A 22,705-nucleotide genomic window follows, 5' to 3' on the forward strand; every position below is an offset into this window, starting at 1 on the left:
TCAGGAGTGTGTGTGTGTGTGTGTGTGTGGCCTAGCATTACTATACTTCTGGGGACCTAAATCTGTTTACATAGTCACGTGTGGGGACCCGCCTCCCTTATGGGGACAAAATGGAGGTCCCCATAAGGTGAATCATTAATTTTAGGGTGAAGACTTGGTTAGGATTAGGGTAAGGGTTAGGCATGTGTTGGTTATGGTTAAGGTTAGGATAAGTCTCTAGTGTGTGTGTGTGTGTGTGTGTGTGTGTGTGTGTGTGTGTGTGTGTGTGTGTGTGTGGCTAATATCTCTTTGTGCTTCTCCCCTCTGGACCACATTATTTACCTGACTTTGGAACGAGAAGAATGTGTGTGTGTGGGCGAGCAGCGTGATCCTACCTGTTATGAAAGGCGGTGTTTGTGTGTTTTTTCTGGCCCTTACACACCGTGCCTCTCCCTGTCGATGTGAACTTTGCCTCCTAGCCAGATTGTGTGGCCTTTACTGCCTCATCTCGGTGTGCAGATTTGTGTAGTCACGTGGCAGTGATGTATGTTGGCAGGATGGGAGGATGAGCGTGTTAAGAGATAAACGGAGGAAGACGAGTGCAAGGAGGAACGGAAGAGAACAAAGCCTTTTGTGTGGTTGTTTTAGTGTGTTTCATTGATCGGAACTGATAAAGCGAAAGGAAGTGGTCAGGAGTCTGTTGTTCGAGTTTTTCACCAAGTGTTGAATCATTTATGTGTCCCTGGTATATTAAATGTTTGTTAGCATATGAACTGATCCAGGCTAGTTGTTTTCACTGGCTGTTAGGCTTGTTGCTAAGCTAAGCTAATCATCTGCTTTAGCCTGCGGTATCAATCTTCTCATACAACTCTTAACAATTAAGCAAATACATGTCCCCGGTACGTTCCTTAGCATATTTCTCAGCATGTTTTTAACTGTTCTGATCCAGGCTAGTTCTTTTACCTGGCTTTTGGTCTTGTTGCTAAGCTCCTGCTTGGTTAAGCTTGTGGATATGAGTGTTATCATTCAAGAGGGCTCTCAAGTTTTGAACAGAGTTCAGAGTGAGATTTTGGCAGCGGTGTTTGGTACTCCAACTTCTGGCTCCCCCCTCAAAGTTCCCATGAAGCCCTCTGTACCGCGAATGTCAACGGGGGCGGGTGCTAGTGGAGTATGAAGCCCTCTGTATCGCGAATGTCAATGGGGGAGGGGGGGTGCTAGTGGAGTGCACGCTTCTCAAACAAGCCTAGTTTGTTTACAAAATTGCGGCGCAACTTGGTGGGCGGTACCATGGAAAGAAATCTCTGCGTGAGAAATACAAGGTGTGGCGTGTGAATGGAGTGAAATGCGTGTGTCTCACGCCAAATGCGTGAGACTTGAGAGCTCTGCATTCAATCTTAAACTCTTAACAATAAAGCAAAAACCTGTCCCTGCTACATTACATGCTATTACGTTAGCATATTTCAGATTCACTAAGTAGCAAACAAGCAGCTTGGATGCAAAACTGAGTGAAAGTTCAAGATGAGTAGGGGATGACACACACACACACACAAACACACACACACACACACACACTCAGACACACACCTCTATTCATGTAGTGGTGACGACGGATGATGAATGTTTCGTGGTCTGTGTGTGTGGATGCATGCAAATTGTCCCTTAGAGGTTTTTCTTTGGCAAAACTCAAAGCATTCTTCAGAACTCCTGACCTCTAAATCACTTCCTATTGTGAGCTAGCACCTGTCATAAACACACCCACACACACTCACATACACCCACACACACCATGTGTGTAAGCCACAAGAATGGGCTTTAGGTTTTATGTGTTTTCAGAAAAGACACACACACACACACACACACACACACACACACACACACACACACACACACACACACACACACACACACACACACACACACACACACACACACACACACACACACACACATTGGTTGAGCATATACGTATCCTTGTTTCCTGGCTGTTGAGTCAGAGCTGGTGTGACAGCCCTTTGTATGATTGACAGTGGAACACACTTCTATACACACTTACAGTCTCCAGTGGCCGTGTTACCGACTCACAGAGACTGTGTAGAAGAGGACAGGCTGAGAATCATTGAGTGTGTGTGTGTGTGTGATCTATCGTCCAGTCACGATGACTTGTGTAGCGAGTTTCATTCCACCTTAGAGTGAGGACTTCCATTCAAAGTAGCTTCATTTCCCTGTGTGTTACCACTACCACTGTCACTTTAACAAACAAAAGGTTGCATAAGGTCTTGTAAAGCAACCTTTACAAGGGATTTATATGTTATGGTTATAAATACATTCATTTGTATTACCTACTTTCAGACACACACACACACACACACCTCTACTTATTATTATTTGATCAGCCTCTCAGAAAAAGCACACACACACATACTTCCTGCAATCTGACCAGTGTTTGTGATGCTGGGCGTGGCCCCGCTCTACCTTTGGCCTGCAGTGAAACAACATCGTATTCATAAAGAATTTATCTCCACAAACAGACTCACTCACACAACTAGGTTTTCAAGTTGTGTGTGTGTGAACCTCATTCTGTCTGTCTGAAGGTGAATCTCTGCAGGGGGTAAACTTGCATTCGGCCTCATTAGTTTGAAACCTGCTCATCACTCAGGTGTATCATCACTCTCACACACACACACACACACACACACACACACACACACACACACACACACACACACACACACACACACACACACACACACACACACACACACACACACATTTTGTATATGTTTGAGGCCATGGATCATGCTTCTTAATTGGAGAAACAATTCCTGTTTTCCTGCTCTCTCTCCTCTCTGAGCGGCTGTATTTATGTTCACTGCCCTGACCCAGATCTACTGGAGACGGATCTCTGTGGTTTGTTTAAGGGATAGTTCACCCCAAAACACATTGAAACTTAGTTTTCCCTGAGTCTACTGTATACTAGTCTGATTTGCTAAGGTTTGAGTGTGTTTCATGGTAAGAAAGTTCAAAAATATGAAATGCATACAGTATAACTTTGCTAGCATATAACATTGACATGGATAGATGGCACAACTCTTAAAGGGTCCCTACTGTTACAAGCTGGCTCTGCTTGTAACACAAGGACAATAGTTCCACACAGGAGTTGCCCAAAACAATCATTTATTATGCCTAAAGGCCCAGATACACCGGCCCGAAATCGGCAGTAAATGGGAGTCAGGCCGAACATGAGCGTGGGCACGCCCTATTCGGAGTGGTGTGCGCCGCACCGTCGGGTCTTTTCTGCCGACCTGACGCCTTTTCTTGTTGAATCGGCGTCGAGAACACCACCGGAAGTCGGACAAAGGGATAACACTGATTGGCTGTTCAGCTAGCGAATCAGTGCATGAGAAGCGTTAACGGAAGTGAGGGAGTTAAACAAATGATTTAACACAAGCGTGAGTCCAAGAGCTGCTAGCTCCAGTACCTCCCGTTCCACCTGCTCCTGTTCGTTCATGTTTTCAATGGACGAGAGTGAAAATGGAAAGAAAAACGCTATTTGTTGTTTGTTTATATCACGGAGTATGTTCTTCTTCTCTGTCTTCCGGTTGTTGCCTCTTTTGAATGATGAATACACACTACCGCCGCCTGCTGGTAAGGAGAGTTAATGCCACTCACGCATGCGCAGTTCATACGTGCTCGGCTCGGATTTGCGGTGTGTTCCAGTGCGCGAAGTCGGCAAATACGCAGGAGAGTCCGACGACGCAACAGTCGGTGTCGGCGACTTCTCAGGTGACTGGCCGGTGTATCTGGGCCTTTACAGTGGTTACAACCAACAATAAAACACACAGAAGAGCGGCGTCCTGCTGCACCGAGCAGGGCAGCTGAGAGAGACCGAGAGCCTGTTCTGCAGCCCTCTTATATCCTGGAATCAAGTCCACAGGTGGGTCCCATCCCTGCTGATTACAGTAAACACACAGGTTACAGCAGCACCACCTGGTGGACAACCACAGGGTTCTCACAGTACACTTTTGGGGGTTTTCCCTTTCCTGATAGAAGAGCAGGGCTAGTAAAGCGTTTGCATTAAAGAAGTAAGGAGATGATCAAATAGAGACAGAAAGAGGGAGAGTGGAGCTTAAGGCCAAAGCCTCCTCCAACCAACCCGTCTCTCCCCAACATCCTTTACTTGCTCCTTCAAATGAACCAACCCTAAACTGCTTCACGGAGCTCACGCAAGCTGAGCTTTCAAAAATCATCTCAGCAATGACCTCATAGCTGCGCCCTCGATCCTATCCCCACCTCCCTACTGAAAACCTGCTCTCCATCCATTATTCCAACTGCCACCATCATAATTAACAAATCCTTGTTGAGTGGTGAGGTCCCCCCCCTCCCTCAAGCTGGCAGCTATCAGACCTGTCCTGAAGAAGCACAGCCTGGATCCTGAGGTACTCATAAACTACCGCCCCATCTCAAACCTGCCTTTTCTAGCAAGAGTTCTGGAAAAAGTTGTTGCCCTTCAGCTTCTCGAACATCTCCATACTCATGAGCTCTATGAAGCCTTCCAGTCTGGTTTCAGAGCAGCTCACAGCACTGAAACAGCTCTGGTCACTGTTCTAAATGACCTGCTGATGGCGGCTGACTTTGGATCCCGAGCCTACTCATCTTGCTGGACTTAAGTGCAGCATTTGACACTGTTGACCATCGCATCATGTGTCGGCGACTCCATGAGGTGGGAATCGCTGGCAAGGCTCTGGACTTTTTCCACTCGTACCTCACAGCAAGACAGGAATATTTCCATCTTGGGAGAAGCACCTCCGTCACACACTGTTTCACCTCTGGTGTACCCCAAGGGTCAGTCCTTGGGCCACAGCTTTTTTAAATTTACATGTTGCCCCTGGGACAAATACTGAGGAGCCATAACATCAGCTTCCACACAGATTTATTTCCAAACTGCCCCGGATAAACATCTGGCACTTTCAAATGTCTCAAGATGCCTGGAACACACACACCACTGGATGAGCAACAACTCCATCCAACTGAATAGCAGCAAATCAGAGGCCATTCTGATTGGAACACCACATCAAACACAAACAACTGATATCCCTCATATCAGCATCACGGGCCACTCCATTCCCCTCTTAACACTTGTAACGAGCCTAGGTGTGAAACTGGACTCATCCCTTTCATTCCAAGCACACATAAAGACGGTCTGCCAAGCCTCATACTATACCACCTCTCCAAAATGCGTCACTCCCTCACCAAACCGGATGCAGAAAAACTGGTCCCTGCCTTCATCCCCTCCCGCATTGATTGCTGCAATTCTCTGCTTGCAGGCATTCCAGCAAAAACCACTCAGACTACAATATATACAAAACTGTGCCGCCCGGATACTCACAAAAACACGCAAATCAAAGCACATCACCCCCATCCTTCACTCACTCCACTGGCTCCCTGTAACACACCGGATCAACTACAAAGTCCTCATAATGGTCTTCAACGCCATGAACCACAATGGACCCACCTACCCACAGGAACTGCTAACCAGAAAACATTCCCATACCTCACGCACACTCAGGTCAGACAGCTCCAATCTCCTGGCTGTTCCACGGACAAAACTGGTCAGCATGGGAAACCGTGCTTTCTCCGGGTCCACGTCTGTGGAATCAGCTTCCAGAGAACATGGACCTCGGCATCACTCTCAGTTTTTAGGAAATGCCTCAAGACCCACCTGTTCCACACCGCATTTTACTGACTGTCCTTTACTTCATTCATTTATTTATTTTTAAACCTTTTATGCTCTTAACCTTTTATTTAATTTTATATATTGCCATATTTTATCCAATTTAGATATCTTTTTATTTTATTTTTTTCCTTATAGCTTTGTGAAGCACCTTGAGATAACGTTGTTTTTAAAGTGTGCTATGTAAATCAAATGTATTATTATTATTATAAAGAAAAACACACACTCCCCGAATACCACACACACATTCAGTATACAGTCACACCTTCTGAATGCATGATCCACAGTCCGCTCACACGTGGGTGTGTGCTTCCGGCTCCTTATTCACATGTTGTTTTGCCTTGCTTCAGAGAGACACACCCACTATGTTTTGTAGGAAACACACACACACAGGAAGAGAGAAGCAGTGTGTAACTATGTCACTGTCAGGACACAGCAAGAGGGAGAGAAGCCACCACCTGAGAGGAGGGGAATACACACATTCTTCTGAAGAAACAGAGGCCGTCACTGTGGGTACATTCTGAAGAAGAGGAAGGGTTTGTGAGAAATGTTTGTCATAATGGATTACTGGGTGAGGACAAGCAGACAGAGGGAAACACACACACTCTCTGACACACACCACAGCACATGACACAGTGAGTATAATGGAAATAACTATTTTCTTATGGCTTTATGTAATGCAGTTATGATTCCGTTAAGGTTTGGTTTGCTTCTAGGAGTGTGTGTGTGTGTGTGTGTGTGTGTCTCATTGAGTTCCCGCCTGGTTTTGTTTTTTGTTTACCTGGGTGCTTTTCCACATGAACTCACTTTAGGGGAAGGTAATTAATACATGATACACACACACCAAAAATGACCCTTCTATAACCAAATGATGATCTGATAGGTAGACAGAGTGTCTGTGTGTTACTTCCCTGTCACTACATGAAAATGGTGTGTGTGTGTGTGTGTGTGTGTGTGTGTGTGTGTGTGTGTGTGTGTGTGTGTGTGTGTGTGTGTGTGTGTGTGTGTGTGTGTGTGTGTGTGTGTGTGTGTGTGTGTGTGTGTGTGTGTGTGTGTGTGTGTGTGTGTGTGTGTGTGTGTGTGTGTGTGTGTGCGCATTTTTGACAAGTGTTAGTGGACAGTAAGTGGTGTGTGTGTGTGGGGCGGGGGGGTTTAGTGGACAGTCAGAGCTTTGGGATTTTTGTTACTTCACGGTATTCAAAAAAACTCTTATTTTTTTGTTCGAAAATAACAGCTTGACTTCACTTAAACATGTAATTTCTCAGTAACTGCTTGATTTAAAAATAGTAGGCCTATTCCTTTATCTATCGATGTTTTTTACGTATCTTATGTTCAGATGTTTGTGAGCTGGTCTGGGATCAGTTTGGTGGATGTTATTGTGCAACAGGGTGGAAACTGAGAAGTACTGAGATTAGAGGATCAACTAGTTTGCACTATGGCTGAGTTTGATTGGCTGAGAAATCTTTAGTTGAGGAAATGCATCATACATAACCCTGCTAAAGCCTGATGTTATCTTAATTTAGTTATAATTGCAATACAATGTGAGCGAGATAAGTGCAAAGGGAGACATTTGAGACATTGTCAGCTGTCAATCATGCTCTCAATGTTGTAGAGTAGCTGTTGAAAGGCTGTGCATTGATTGTAACGGCCCGTACACAGGGTGGCATGCGTTCAACGCTTCTGCCCATTCACTTTGAATGACGTCATGCTTTGCCGAACTGCATTGTGGTTCTGTCGCTTCGCTTTGCTCGAGTTATTGCTCAACTTTTGAAGCTTCGGCGGGAGCGTCAGCCAATCAAATCATATCCCAGTACGAGCTCTAGCCAATCAAACCGCGTGCTTGTGTGTCCGGGGCGGGGGATTCATGTGATTGGCTGTTGGTCGAGTTTCAGACACGCCCACCGGCAAGCTTCAACGCACGCCACCGTGTGGACGCTGCGTTAGAAAGAAAAACCCAAAGTACTTCTGTCTTCTCCTGTATTTCTTGTTTCGAGCTGCCTATTATATTTCATACACATCAATGTCATTTAAACGATAATGATATATATATGTTTCTACATGTATTTGTTTATCTATCAGTCATGGAAAACTAAGCCGATCATTTCCAGGCAGAGACTTTATTTCCTTAGTGTCAGATTGAAACTTGGACCGAAACACAGATTTTGTCCTTGCTTTATCCAAATACTCAACAAAGGGAATTTCCCTCTGGCAATTGATTGAGCTCTCTGCTAATCACTGATGCATTAGTCCAATTGCCCAACCCTAATCCTCTCCACATATCTGCTCTGCCTGTCCAAGGTGTCAAGAGCCTTCACATGTTTTTCTACCAAACCCCAGCAACATCTGACACTTGACCAATAAGAGACGTCAGTGGATTGCCCTCAGATTTTAGGACGCAAGCCTTACCAACTTCACTTCCTGCTGGGCGGGGAGCATGCAGAGGCCACGCACCCAGCACTTTGTTTGAGTTGGAAGTCGTGGCGGAGAGTGTGTGTCACGGCGGGGTGTGTTTACTCACTAGATATCTCTCAGCGTGAGCAAAACAACACAGAGGAGCAGGAGCTGTGATCTGGTGCTGCTGTTTGTGTGTGTTTTAAAAAGACAAAGGAAATGTATACTTTCTATTTATCTGCTTTTTAATTCAACAGAAGGACTTTGTTGAGAGTATAAACTCATATCTTAACATACGGTATAAGCAAATCACAACAGAGATACAGAAGAAGAGAAACAAGAATGAAGCTGGAATACAAAATGAAAGAAAGAAACATAAAAAACTAAAATCTAAGCAGTCATATGTTTTAAGTCAGATTAAAGCTGATAAGAAAGCAATGGCTCATAAAATTCATTGTTCGTCATATGTTGAACACAATAGGGATGATTTTACACATTTACATACACCTATATAAGAAAATATAGTGGTGGTTTTAATTAAAATGTTTACATGATGATCAGATGGGGTCAGACAGGAATGATTGCATGAAATATATTAGCATGCTTTGGTTTGCTAATGTTAGCCGCTCTGCACATAGCATTTTTCATTACATTTTCAAATTTTCAAATTTTTCAGCAAATTTTCTAGCAACTTCAGAATCCCTTAATTTGATAATTATACAAAAGAACAATACTTCCTTCAAAAATGGATATGGACTTCCATTTTTTAAGGAAGTATTGTTCTTTTGTTCCATCCTAACTTGCTGGATTTGTGTCGATTGAATTAGGTCAAACTGAACTTGTGAGTGGAACGAATTGAACTAAACGGTATCAATTTGCGAGAAGAGGTTAATCTATATTGAAATAAATGGAGGCTGATGGTCGAATAAAGCTGTGTTTAGACGATAATAAATGTGCTCCTCGCTTACTTTGAGGCAGGGCGCAGGTCATAGTGCACACACTGGTTTACGTCATACAGGATTTATGATCCATGGGAAAGGGAGGGCCACCTAACCTGCATTATCTGTTTTCTCCACCCATGCTGAACAAAGAAAAGAACAAAGCAGATAAGCTGTACAGTCAACACTGATACAGTTGTTTCTGCTGAAGTTGAAGCCATGTTATTGTTTAAATACATAATAGGGTTGTTGATTGATTATATAGAGTATATTAGCCATGATAGGTACACAACTCTATGAAAAGGTCAGGCAAAGCTCAACTAATCTAAACAATTTAACAGTTGAGTTTAAGTTATGATAAGACGCCAATATATACAATAAAATAAAAAATGTTACTAGCATTAATAGTCTTTTGAAGCACATAAAATTCATTTTTAGATATTTTAAATTGTTAAGTTAACGAGGACGTATGATGCTCATTTCACCCTCTGTCTGAAACCAGAGCCCAGTCTGTTCTGATTGGTTAGCTGTCCAGCTCTGTTGTGATTGGTCAACCGCTTAGAGATGTCTCACCCCTTATCACGTACAATGTGTTGAAGCACTAGCCAATAGAAGCGTGAGTGTTACATAGTGATGTCACAATGTTACAGAAGTAAAAGCAAGAGTCCAATGGAGGCGGGAGAAACTATTCCTGGAGGAACATTTGGGATTTTAGCCTTTGCAGACCAGGGTGTCAAACTCAAACACACAGTGGGCCAAAATAAAAAAAATGGTACTAGTCGAGGGCCGGACTGGTTCAATGTTTATTGCAGAACTTATTGAAATGAACTTATTGCACATATTAAACCTGGAACTAACAAAGCTTAAATTATTGCCTATAAAAACAACATTAAACATTAAATAATCAGTTCATTCATTTCTTATGGCTCTATCTGCAGCGTTTCCAGAGTCATTTCTTATGATTACATTTTCCCACAGGCCAACAACAGCTTCAACAAAACTATTTCCCTCAAAGAGAAAAACAAACATGCCCTGTTGTCTCAAGAAACAAAGTGCAGAAGGAAACATCCATTAAACTCAGGTTGCTGCTCTGTGATGCTAGCTCAGATACTTGGCATCTCATCTTGGGTGCAAGGTCATCAATGTTTGGGCTCAGGCTCTGAGCTGAGGAGACCCTCAGGATGGAGTGAAGGTGTGCGTGCAATATACCGGAGGGCCAGATCTAATAGTAATTAGAAATTATCCTGCGGGCCGAATTTAAATCCACCAAGGGCCTGATTTGGCCCCCGGGCCTTGAGTTTGACACATGTGGTTTACATGCACAAAAAACGTATATAACACACCACGGGGAAGGGGAAACCCTAAAAAGCATAATAGGGTCTCTTTAAATGAAAGCTTATACTTCCAGGAATAGTTTTGATGACGTCCCTTTGATCCCATCACTCTGTCATCCCAGCCAAGTCGCCATTGTTGTCTCCAGACCTCTTCAGACTCAGGCGTCCCAACATGACGTGGCTTTCCGTGCAACACAAGGAGTTCCTTTGTTTGACTTACACACCCTCGCATTTTAAAATTAAACACACAGTCATGACGTTTGGCTGCCACTTCCTCAAATACAAGACAATGAGATCAAGTGATGGACTGACAGCTCAGTGCATGACATAAATGTATCAGACTGACTAAACAAGATGGATGCACAGTATGTTTGTTTTTGGCATGACACCCACTAACGTCTCACAGTTTCTCGCTGTCAAGTTGGTTTTAAGGCTCTTTGAAATGAGGACAAGGAAACCAAACTCGTTGATTCGAAAGCCTCATTTGATTTAAATTAAAATACATTTCGGCTGCGTAAAGATTGGCTGTGTCAAAATGAATAATTTGACAAGTAAACAGAATCTAAATATGCTATGTTAACTACCTCACTCACTTTTCACATACATGAGTGTTACATCCTGAATGTTTTATGAGAAGCTGTCCAACGGTCAGAATAATAGAGACACATCAGGAAGGTCTTATGAAGAAGCTAGGAAAAGACATCCATGGCAGGCCTCAAAAACATCCACAGTTTTGCATTTGGACATGATCGGATGTTAGGTCCACACGTTACAAACAGCATCCATTTTGAGTCCTTCGTTCTCTGTTTAAAGTTGGCTTTTCCTGCTGAGAGTTTGTTGCTTAACGTCCATATCAAGCTGCTTTTCTAAGTAGGAGTTTAACTTGATAATGCTTAATTTTCACGTCTTATGAATAGCTTGAAAACATCCATTAAATACTAGTGTAATACCTTTCAAAATGTGGTTTGCCCTTACTAATAATAATTCCCCAAATGCCATTAATTGTTTGTGTTCCCCTTTCATGTTATTTCTTTGTTTGGTTTACTTTGGCTTAGTTCTCTTACTTGGAAACCAGAGATCTCAGCTGGTCCCAAAACCTCAGTGTGTGTGTGTGTGTGTGTGTGTGTGTGTGTGTGTGTGTGTGTGTGTGTGTGTGTGTGTGTGTGTGTGTGTGTGTGTGTGTGTGTGTGTGTGTGTGTGTGTGTGTGTGTGTGTGTGTGTGTGTGTGTGTGTGTGTGTGTGTGTGTGTGTGTGTGTGTGTGTGTGTGTGTGTGTGTGTGTGTGTGTGTGTGTGTGTGTCAATTATTAATGAATGTGTAGCGCATGCATACCCACATGGGAGTGTTTCTCTGGAGGTGTGGGCCTTTTGAATAAAAACCCTCCTTGTGGCCTGATTGGTTGCGCAGATTTTGACTAAAACACGCGGGGTATTGTGTTGTTATTAATTGATCCATCGATTGTAAGAAGACAAAGTGTGTTGGCAAAGATACTCATGAGAGTGGTTCACAGTTACTGAACATAAGCTACTCCACTTCCAAGGAACAAAGAGGCTTACAGAGTGAGTACAAGATGTGTCATGTGTTCATGCCGCCGCAGGGTGCTGATGCATTTCCTTTCTGAAGAATCTCCGCCAAGGTTAAAAAGCCAATTAGGAGAGGGCCCGATAAATTATTTGGGCGACTCATAGGGAGGTTTTTAAAAAAATATATATCCACCGTTTGGCTAGTGCTCCAACACATTGTACGTTGTGATAGGCTAAGGGGCGGGACATCTCTAAGTGGTTCACCAATCACAACAGAGCCGGCCAGCTAACCAATCAGAGCAGACTGGGCTCTGGTTTCAGACAGAGGGTGAAAAGAGGTGCTGCAGCACAGGCAGTATGAGAGAAATAAAGAGCTTTTTGAACATTAACGCATGGAGACATGTCCCAGTAGAGACACTACATACTGAGATACACCTGAACATCAGCAGGAGAGGACTCTTTAAAGTAGAGACACTACATACTGATATACACCTGAACATCAGCAGGAGAGGACTCTTTAAAGTGGAGACACTACATACTGATATACACCTGAACATCAGCAGGAGAGGACTCTTTAAAGTAGAGACACTACATACTGATATACACCTGAACATTAGCAGGAGAGGACTCTTTAAATTAGAGACACTACATACTGATATACACCTGAACATCAGGAGAGGACTCTTTAAAGTAGAGACACTACATACTGATATACACCTGAACATCAGCAGGAGAGGACTCTTTAAAGTAGAGACACTACATACTGATATACACCTGAACATCAGCAGGAGAGGACTCTTTAAAGTAGAGACACTACATACTGATATACACCTGAACATCAGCAGGAGAGGACTCTTTAAAGTAGAGACGCTACATACTGATATACACCTGAACATCAGCAAGAGAGGACTCTTTAAAGTGGAGACACTACATACTGATATACACTTGAACATCAGCAGGAGAGGACTCTTTAAAGTAGAGACGCTACATACTGATATACACCTGAACATCAGCAAGAGAGGACTCTTTAAAGTGGAGACACTACATACTGATATACACCTGAACATCAGCAGGAGAGGACTCTTTAAAGTAGAGACACTACATACTGATATACACCTGAACATATATCCTGTTTAACTCTAAATAACGCCAGTAGACATGTAGCATATGATAAAAGCGTCAGCTAAATAACATATAAGGTAATAATGAAAAGATAATCCCACCTTTTAGATGACACCTAAGAAGATAGGCTCAGCAATTTCAATGAATGCATATATTCTGCTGTTTTCAATGTGTATGACAGCTGACTGAAAACTTGTTTACAAGACCTGGCTGATTTTGAAAATTGGTTCATTGAAATTCAGCGTCAAGCTTTTCACCAAACCAGCTTTTCTGTCCTCGGTGAATACAGCTATGAACACATTCTCCATGCATATCTCCATATATTGAAAGCTGGACTGCTGCCAGCTGATTATTAAAGCGAGTCTTCGCCTGCACACAGACTGTTTACACACTTGCAAGCAGACCTTGATGAGAATCTTTCAGTGACAATCAATGCGCCAACACTTCATAACAAAACACTGGAGTGCCTGCAGGACCATCAGATGTAAGAAGGGATATTTGGCTTCAGATGAAGAGAGTCATAGCGGCAAAGTGCAGACAGACGAGTGTTTCCAGGAAAAGCGGCTCTTACTGTAACACACTGCTCCTTTTGGGAAGCCGTCATGGCCCTGAGCCAAGGAGGGAGCCGAGGGGAAGTTGAAGATTTACAATTCGGCTTGTGGTTACAGCTTTGCTGACTAACCGTGTGTGTGTGTGTGTGTGTGTGTGTGTGTGTGTGTGTGTGTGTGTGTGTGTGTGTGTGTGTGTGTGTGTGTGTGTGTGTGTGTGTGTGTGTGTGTGTGTGTGTGTGTGTGTGTGTGTGTGTGTGTGTGTGTGTGTGTGTGTGTGTGTGTGTGTGTGTGTGTGTGTGTGTGTTCTGATAACAGGCAGGTTGGATGAGTAAGTGCTGTTATTGGCAAAAAAATATCTTAATACCATGTTTTACTGTAAGTGGGTGATGTGTCGACATCATGTCATGACCACACACACACACACACACACTTAATCACTGTCTCCTTAAAAGGCTAAAAGCAGCTTCCTCTAAACTCTGATATCAGCCTGAGTCACTCACACTGTTGTCATGACAACACACCCCATCTATCCATCCATCCCTACCAAAGCACAGAGCTACAGACTGGTAATGTATTCACTCAATGCACATACAACACTAATATAACCCGTAACACAGCGTACATGTTATCTAGTTAGCTATCAAACAGCTTTAAATGGTCCCATTAAGAGGTTGGGCTTCTCTAGGACTGGAGTTGGGATATGTTCCCGGAAACCTGTCGGCAAACAAAGCCAGATGTTTGAGATTCTTCAGAAGGAAGGCTTTTTTGTTTTTGCCCACTCTCCTTTCCAGGAAGGAATATATTCTGAGGAGGATTACGTAATCCTTGTTTGGGTTTTTGTGTACGCAGGAACTTTAGTGACCTAATGATGTGGGCTCCTTTTCCCCCACAGGACTGTTGATAGCCTTTCATTCATTTAATTTGTGCACTGTAATCATGTGGGTTGTTTGTCTTTCATACATTTTGATTTGCAGTAGAGCCTGGCAATGTTATAAGTACTTAGTGATTATTTAGTCCCTCTCCTAGGACATGTCTTCTTTAATGTTCAAAAAGCTCTTTATTTGTCTCATACTGCCTTTGCTGCAGCACCTCTTTTCACCCTCCGTCTGAAACCAGAGCCCAGTCTGCTCTGATTGGTTAGCTGGCCAGCTCTGTTGTGATTGGTCAACCGCTTAGAGATGTCCCGCCCCTTAGCGTATCACGTACAATGTGTTGGAGCGACAGTACAGCCCAGATTGCCATGAATTTGAGTTTATACTTCCCTAGAATATGACTCTTGTGACTTCTGGATGTTTTACATAGTCCCAACATCATGTCATAGCTTCACCGAGGCCACTTTCTGACTTCTGACCAATTCATTGGCCCTTATCACATAGCATATTTATTAGTCATGATATAAACTTTTATCTCACTGGGTAATGGCACATGGAGGACTGGAACACAATCAGAACATGTTGTTGTGTGTGGGTTAGATAACTAAGTATCATTGCTGTGTTACTTCACACTCTCACAGCTGACATCCACAGAAAGAAATGAAAGTCTCCTCCAAGAAACAATGCTGAACAAACTTGCCGCCTTACACACCGCATTGCCTTAATCGTGCCGTCTGGGAAGTCTTTGTTTTCCACAAAGGAAGTTAAACATAGACTACAGTTTGAAACCAGGCCAGGAAATAAAGCACAAACTCCAGAGTATAAATATGTGTGTGTGTACACGACTGTTTTATACCGTACTAACAACCACTATGCTAAGCAGCTATCAGCAGTGTTCGAATTAGCATTAATCTACACACTGCTGTCATGCCGGCCTCCCTCTGGGTTTTTACTTTGCATGACCTCCGTCTGAACCGCATCGCTGACACACATTAACACACCCAGAAACCTGAGGCTATACGTACACTGTACTTCAGCATCACATGCTTCATGGTAATGTAGTGCAGCGATGGGAGAAACAGCGAGACTTTTATTCATGATCCAGTCGTTGGTAAACACATAAAAAGCGCAGTGTGCGATATCAAACTGTGTCCGAAATCAAATGTATCCGTAGATGAGATGTAATGTTTGCTGGAAGGATTTGATTTAGTTTGCGACGTTTGATGCGTTATGGATCCAGGTTTTAATGCTGTAAAAGACAATCAATTGAAGAAGCTATGAAAACAGGATTTTAAAGAGGACCTATTCTGCATATTTTCAGTTTCATATGTGTATTTTGTGTTTCTACTGTGACATGTAGCGATGCTTTAATGTTAATAAAGCCCTTTATTTGTCTCAGTCTGCTCTGATTGGTTAGCCCCGCCCCTTAGTTTATTAAGTACAATGTTTTAGAGCACTAACCAATAGTTACGGATGTTAGCAAAGGAGTCCAGTGAAGGCTTGTTTGGTGGGGTGGGAGTGTGGGATTTTAGCCTTTGCAAACCTGCACAAAAACTCACTAAAGGAAAGGGAAAACCCCAAAAAGGGTTATATTATAGCGCCCCTCTAAACCCAAACATGATGCGTTAGATCAAGCGCCTTAATCTGAATATATCGTACAGCGATGGCGCATTTTGCTTTTGTGTCTTTGCGCCCTCCTTCTAGCCATGCTTGTGAGTTTTTACCATACAGGTGCAGGACTTGCTGTAAAAAAACAAACAAGGCCACAGTGAGAGAAAATTGACAGTAGGGTTCAGACAGGTTGCTCTGAACACAATCTTAGCATGTGGCAAATGAAATGAAAATGGCAGCATTGTCAGTAGCTGCTTTAACTGATTGGAGGTCTGCAGCGTTCTCTGGGAACTGAATCTTTAAGTCAAAGAGCTCATTGATTCAAAGAGCAGAAGGGGTATCCAAGTACGCAGCACTATAGATTGTGCACACCCACACATACATACACTTGATAACCAGAGCATGCACATATCCCCCACATTGCAGACACCTGGTTTCCCAATGATGAATTGCTCGGTTTGTGCCAACTTTCCCTCCAACCGTCATTTTTTAAATAACATCCTATTAGTGTTCTTTAGGGAGTTGAGGTGGTATTAATAGTTTAATGGATAACAACAGTTCAGTGGTCTCTGCTCTGTGATTCAGCGTCTGTAAACGCCACACAGTTGAGTCGATGAAGCATCTTCTCTTGTCGTTTGAAGCCGCTCTACTTTTCCTGGAAGCTATATATATGAACAATAAGATGGCTCACACACAGAGGAAGTTCCTTGACGGGAAGGGAGGATCAGTATCAGGTCGGCGGCCCTGAGATATGCCGGCTGGACTAGGGATCGGCTGGGAGGGTGATTCATGTGCAGCCTAGTCTGTCTTCTCTGTTACAGGAAACCATTCAAGGGTTTTATTCCACTTCACCGTAGTGTCTACGTCTTTGGCAGCAACAATGATAGTTACTCAAGGCATTAGTGGGATCCAGGGACCTCCAGCTAATAAGAAGTGGAAATGTACTGAGAAGAAATCAAAGACAAAACTAAGACATGAGATAACTATCCCCCAAATGTAGTTATCAACATCAATTATCTACAAGCAACTCTGTAGTTAATTTCCTTGGGACACAGTCCAATTTAATTGCGTTTCATTTTCTTATCAACCATGCTCTCTTTTAATTTCATTAAATCATCTAACATCTGATTGGCTTTCTCTGTCCATTCTCTCTGAGCACTTATCTGTGATACTTTAAAGTTTGGTAAAGCTCGTGATGTGTTAACTCCAACAGTGTGCTTGGCAGGAATACTGTTTGTTAAAGGACGCTTGGAAAATTTGAAATCCTGCGTTATGCTTTGTCAATAAAACACCCAGCTCACCCACACACACCCCCCCCCCCCCCACACACACACACACACACACACACACACACACACACACACACATTCTCTCCCTCTTTCCCACCTGAAGGTGTGTGATGATGCGTCCCGTGGCAGGTGGTTCAGACACTGGTGCCGCAGTGTGACTAATGCTCGATGCTAAATGTCGTGAACATCCTGTGCATGTATTGGATTAATGCTGCTCCACCCACCTTTACATCCGTACATGTATCCATCCCTACATCCATGCATCCATCCCTCGCTTCCTGGGGGTCAACTACCATGCACATGAACGCTGTAGTTCACATCATATCATTATGACTCCGACACATCTTCGACTTGCTATAAAAGGAGTCCGATTGTCAGCACAGTGGAGTATTGCACCATGACTCAGCAAAACTGTTACGATAATTACATATTGTATTAAACATATCATCGTCATTATTTAACTTCATTTTTTCCTTTCTATCTCCTTCCAGGCACAGCGAGGACTGACAGGTGACCTCACTGTAACCCCGTGGGAGCCAGGGACTGCCATTTGTGTGTGTGTGTGTGTGTGTGTGTGTGTGTGAGCCCCTGTCTCTGTGTGGCACTTCCTGGGAGAAAATGGTACAGGAAGCCGGCATGAGAGCTGAAAACAAGCGACCGCCTCACCTCCACAAGGAAGCCTTTCTCTCCAGAGAGCTGTGTGTGTGTGTGTGTGTGTGTGTGTGTGTGTGTGTGTGTGTGTGTGTGTGTGTGTGTGTGTGTGTGTGTGTGTGTGTGTGTGTGTGTGTGTGTGTGTGTGTGTGTGTGTGTGTGTGTGTGTGTGTGTGTGTGTGTGTGTGTGCGCTGCATATAACTGGTGGGGGGGTGTTGGTTCCGGCTGTTTCCTTTTCAGAATCGGTTTCATTACCAAGTAGCTTTACACATACGAGGAATTAGCTTTGGTGTAAATGGTGCATACAACGATGCAGAAAGATCACTTTTTTTTAAACATTTGATCAAACATTGACTTCTTCGCAGAGATATTTGCGACAATTACAGCCATTAAAGTGACCTAGTGTGCTTTTATGACATTTAAATGACCTTACCTAAACTAATGGCAGGAGAGATGATCTTCCCTTGTGTGGATCAACAGGCAGTGACATCACCATAGTTCATATTTCACAGGTTAGCATGGTTCTAGATGTCATGTCTCCCTCTTGTGGCCATAGGCAGAATTACAGGATGCAGTGAAGTGCGTGGATAAGGGAATTTAAGGGTGGATTATAGTTCACATCATTAATCCTAAGTAACTCAAGGTATTAAATACATGTAGTGAAGTAAAAGTACATTTTTTACCTCTGAATTGTAGTGGGGTAGGGGTACACAGTAGCAACAAATTGAAATACTCATGTATATTGTACTCAACTACAGTAGGCTACTTAGAGTAAATCTACTAAGTTACTTTGCACCACTTTACTGAGCGGTCCACCCGACCCTAATGCCGTTATTAAACCTCAATTATCGCCCACTCTAACACTCATTATGGGTCATTTGACCTCCATCAATCACCTGTAAGGACCCACTAGGACAATGCAGTATTTACTGTAGGCTTGTTGTCATGACGCCCTGTCCAGTTACATAAGTGCTGGGAGCCGGTTCCCACAGCCGAGTGTGTGTGGTGTCTCGTGTCACGGAAACAAAGGCCTCCACACACACACACACACACACACACACACACACACACACACACACACACACACACACACACACACACACACACACACACACACACACACACACACACTGTTTGTACATTCCTCTGATGTGCTTCTCTAAGGTGTGGAACAAGATGTTTGATTTGGTTTGGAGGGGTTGAATCAGATTTGACTTTACTTGAAGGGAGTGAGGAGAATTCGGGAAGATGTACAACTGAGGCTAATGGGAATGTCGTTAGATTGGCAGAATTTGGTCGTGAATGAAAGTATTTAAGGGTTAACTTAAGGTGGCGAGGGAGGAGATGTTAGCAACCAAATGTAATACAATTCAGCCTCTGAAAACCATGAATGTATGCACAGATTTTCATTCAAATCCGTTCTATAATAGTGTCTTTCTTTGCCTCAGACAATCTACAATCTATCTACCCAATATGAAAGTATTTAAAACCCACTTTATATATCTTTGTTCATTTTAATTCACTTTATATTCGTATATCCCCTCAAAAATCACCTGCTTTTCCGCAAAAATCACTTCCTTTTTTGTGCCCGAAAAACGCTCAAAAATAAATTGGTCTCTGTTCCCAAATTGTTTGAATTACAGCTATGATCCTGATCCCAACATTGAAAGGTAGGTCAGGTAAGTATACCAAATGATACTGAACCAAAGTACAATATATATAAGTGGAACTACTGAGGCTATTATTACCCCACCTTCTCACCACTGCTGCAGCTGACGCCAAAAACACATCTTCCCCCAGAAGCTGGTTTCACATGGTGGATTAGATGTTCCCATTGTCTAGCACCATTTGAAATCAGTGTTCTTGGCGACAGGAGGACAGCATATGGCAGTGAGTGAGTCTCTGGAGGATCTGGCCATCCTCCTCATATTTCTCTCCTCTAAAAGATGACTGATTTCTCCTGGTGTTTAGAGCCCGCTGCAGCCTTCTAGCACCATTAGAAATCGGTTATAAAACTGTTGGTCAAGGCATCTGGGAGGCGGACACAGGACAAGAAGAAGGAAGTAACTATACTGTCTCTTTGTTTATTGACTTAAGAAATTCATCAGGGGTTTGAAGGATACTTGTGAATGTTGTTTTTAACTTCTACCATGCATGGATTAAATATTGAGCTCAGCTATATTACATCGTCCTTGATTTTTGTGTAAAACAGTTATCATTTACACTGCCAGCATCAAGTGGGTGTTACTGCAGTTCCTACTGATCACCACTAGAGGGTGATATATGTATGTAAAGTAATGAGCTGCTTGAAGTGAATAAAAAGGCCAGATTTCACAGGAAAATGCTTCATCTGTTTTATTTCCTGTCTCTAGCGAAATATTTTATACAAAAATCCTGTTCGACAGGCTTTTTTCCGGGTTTTTACCATAATAACAAATGTTTTTTTTCTCTGCCATTGATGTATAATTGACCTTTTTCTTTGAAACAAAAAGTAAATTATTGTATTATAGATAAATATGCAGTGTTAATAGAACATTAATACACAGAAATGTTTGCAAACTGACCAACACAATCAATATATGGAGTACATTTTACACTAAATATTATATTTGTTATGCAAAGTATCTTGTAAATGAATGCTAACTTAAGCACAATGGCTTTTTGTGAGATATTCTAGCAGCAGCAGATACACATGTGCATGAGCGTCACTTTGTTAGAAAAGTGGTGAGGACAATTTCTCCAGATTTAACATCAGCATAGCAGAAGACAAAATGTCCCCTCCCTGGGTGTTGAACCTTGACCTCTGGAATCTGGGCCACCAATGTGTTATTGAAACAATGAACGCCCAACTATAGGTCTTGCTGTGATGTGATTTGGATTTATTTAGTATCTTTATGCACACAGTGACGCACAGGTATGGAGGACAGAACATGACACAAGTACAAAATTAATAACGCATAAATACAGGAATAAATAAAGGAATAAAAAAACACAAAAACAAATAAATGAATACCGGAATAAATGTATAAATACAAATATATAAATTGAGAATAAAACAGAACACACATTATATATATTTAATGTATTACTACATTTATTTTTACTTACATTTATATATTTATGAATGTCTGTGTGTGTTTCAGACAATGTTGTTTTACTTGGAAGCCTTGTTTTCTGTGGATACGACAACATTTATAACAAATGTACTTTCAATTGCTCTGAACGTTTCAACAAGTGCACGTGTCTTTAACAATATCTGCTATAATATTTGTGGGCGAAATGGTGAAGATTGTGTGAGTTGGAAGGGCGGTCAAGTAAAAATGCTTTTCAATCAATCAATGTTTATTTATATAGCCCAATATCACAAATGTTACATTTGTCTCAGTGGACTTCACAGTTTGTACAGAATATCAGTATGACAATACGACACCCTCTGTCCTTAGACCCTCTGTCCTTAGACCCTCACATCGTACAAGGAAACACTTCCAGAGAAACCCCACAGTTTAAAGGGGAACATGGGAGAAACCTCAGGGAGAGCAACAGAGGAGGGATCCCTCTCCCAGGACGGACAGATGTGCAATAGATGCCGTGTGTAAATTGAAAAGATAATACATTTGCAACATAGGTAGACCAAATGTTTGGAAATGCATGTGTGTATAATAGGAAGATGAATCCACGAGGATATCCATCCAGGACTTATGATCCAGGACCACAGCCACGACTCAGGATCCAGGCGTATATAGACACCAAAAAGAAGGAAATGTGGGGAAGCTGGGTTAATCGGAACATGAGAGTACACAGGTACAGACAGAGAGAAGGGAGAAGTAAGATGTCCCCCGACAAACTAAGCCTATATCAGCAAAACTAGGGGCTGAATCTAATCAGCCCTAACTATAAGCTTTATCAAAAAGTAAGGTCTTAAGCGCACTCAGGGTGTCTGCCGCCCGAACACAAACTGGAAGCTGATTCCACAAATGTGGAGCTTGACAAGAAAAGATTATTTTGGTGACAGTACGACTATCTAGGACACATGTGTCAAACTCTAGGCCCGGGGGCCAAATCAGGCCCTTGGTGAATTTAATTTCGGCCCGCAGGATAATTTCTAATTACTATTAGATCTGGCCCGCCGGTATATTGCACACACACCTTCACTCCATCCTGAGGGTCTCCTCAGCTCAGAGCCTGAGCCCAAACATTGATGACCTTGCCCCCAAGATGAGATGCCAAGTATCTGAACTAGCATCACAGAGCAGCACACTGAGTTTAATGGATGTTTCCTTCTGCACTTTGTTTCTTGAGACAACAGGGCATGTTTGGTTTTCTTTGAGGGAAATTGTTTTTTTGAAGCTGTTGTTGGCCTGTGGGAAAATGTAATCATAATAGATAGATAGAGCCATAAGAATTGAATGCAGCTGATTATTTAATGTTGTTTTTATAGGCAATAATATAAGCTTTGTTAGTTCCAGGTTTAATATGTGCAATACGTTCATTTCAATACGTTTTGTAACATTGAACCAGTCCGGCCCTCGACTAGTACCCATTTTTTTTATTTTGGCCCACTTTGTATTTGAAATAACACAGTGTGTGACTATATACTGTATATGTGATGTCATTACTTGTCATTTTTTCATATTTTGTATTCATGGTTATAAAGTATCAGACACTTAAAATTCCCATGTCATGGCCATTTCTACTGATCATAATTCCATTGTT

The 22,705-nt window shown here is 42.6% G+C and overlaps 1 long non-coding RNA gene across 1 annotated transcript in view; it reads left to right on the top strand.

Annotated features, from left to right (window-relative positions):
• Nucleotides 1-17,909, top strand: part of LOC307022606 — a 43,266-nt gene extending 25,357 nt beyond the window's left edge. The window contains exon 3 of the long non-coding RNA XR_013803453.1: nucleotides 17,832-17,909. This is a non-coding gene — a long non-coding RNA (uncharacterized lncRNA). The remainder of the gene's footprint in view (nucleotides 1-17,831) is intronic.
• Nucleotides 17,910-22,705: the final 4,796 nt, after the last annotated feature.

This window comes from Notothenia rossii (genome assembly GCF_949606895.1).
Source record: "Notothenia rossii genome assembly, chromosome: 10".
Lineage (NCBI taxonomy): Eukaryota > Metazoa > Chordata > Actinopteri > Perciformes > Nototheniidae > Notothenia > Notothenia rossii.